Source organism: Nomascus leucogenys, chromosome 3, assembly GCF_006542625.1.
Source record: "Nomascus leucogenys isolate Asia chromosome 3, Asia_NLE_v1, whole genome shotgun sequence".
Taxonomy (NCBI): domain Eukaryota; kingdom Metazoa; phylum Chordata; class Mammalia; order Primates; family Hylobatidae; genus Nomascus; species Nomascus leucogenys.
In genome coordinates this window covers 71376341-71377526 of record NC_044383.1, presented here as the reverse complement: position 1 = coordinate 71377526, position 1186 = coordinate 71376341, and the positions used below count along the sequence as shown (strand labels likewise).

Here is a 1186-nt window from a genome sequence, read left to right as displayed (position 1 = left end):
GTAATCCTACAACTTTAGGAGTCCAAGGCAGTCAGATAACTTCAGACCAAGAGTTCAAGATCAGCTCAAAAACATAGTGACACTCTGCATATATAATAAGAGAAATGCTAAGATGAGTCTTTTATGTTGAAAAATAAAATGATGCCAGACAGCATCAAAAAACCATATATAAATATATAGCTTTCTATTAAATATAATTACAGACACATATAGAAAAAAAGAAATGCTAAAATGAGTCTTTTATATTGAAAATAAAATGATGCTAGACAGTATCAAAAATCCATATATAAGTATATAGCTTTCCATTAAATGTAAATATACAGACACATAAAAAAATAGAAATGCTCCTCTTTTTCCAGCTGGAACCATGGAGGGTGTAGAAGAGAAGAAGAAGGTTCCTGCTGTGCCAGAAACCCTTAAGAAAAAGTGAAAGAATTTTGCAGAGCTGAAGATCAAGCGCCTGAGAAAGAAATTTGCCCAAAAGATGCTTCGAAAGGCAAGGAGGAAGCTTATCTATGAAAAAGCAAAGCACTATCACAAGGAATATAGGCAGATGTACAGAACTGAAATTCGAATGGCGAGGATGGCAAGAAAAGCTGGCAACTTCTATGTACCTGCAGAACCCAAATTGGCGTTTGTCATCAGAATCAGAGGTATCAATGGCGTGAGCCCAAAGGTTTGAAAGGTGTTGCAGCTGCTTTGCCTTCGTCAAATCTTCAATGGAACCTTTGTGAAGCTCAACAAGGCTTCGATTAACATGCTGAGGATTGTAGAGCCATATATTGCATGGGGGCACCCCAATCTGAAGTCAGTAAATGAATGAATAATCTACAAGTGTGGTTATGGCAAAATCAATAAGAAGTGAATTGCTTTGACAGATAACGCTTTGATTGCTTGATCTCTTGGTAAATACGGCATCATCTGCATGGAGGATCTGATTCATGAGATCTATACTGTTGGAAAATGCTTCAAAGAGGCAAATAACTTCCTGTGGCCCTTCAAATTGTCTTCTCCACGAGGTGGAATGAAGAAAAAGACCACCCATTTTGTAGAAGGTGGAGATGCTGGCAACAGGGAGGACCAGATCAACAGGCTTATTAGAAGAATGAACTAAGGTGTCTACCATGATTATTTTTCTAAGCTGGTTGGTTAATAAACAGTACCTGCTCTCAAACTGAAAAAAAAA

General features: G+C 37.5%; 1 pseudogene across 1 annotated transcript; it reads left to right on the top strand.

Annotated features, from left to right (window-relative positions):
• Positions 1-367: 367 nt before the first annotated feature.
• On the top strand, positions 368-1186 carry LOC100587924 (annotated as a pseudogene). The gene has a single exon (XR_123105.3). The product of XR_123105.3 is annotated as a 60S ribosomal protein L7 pseudogene (transcript).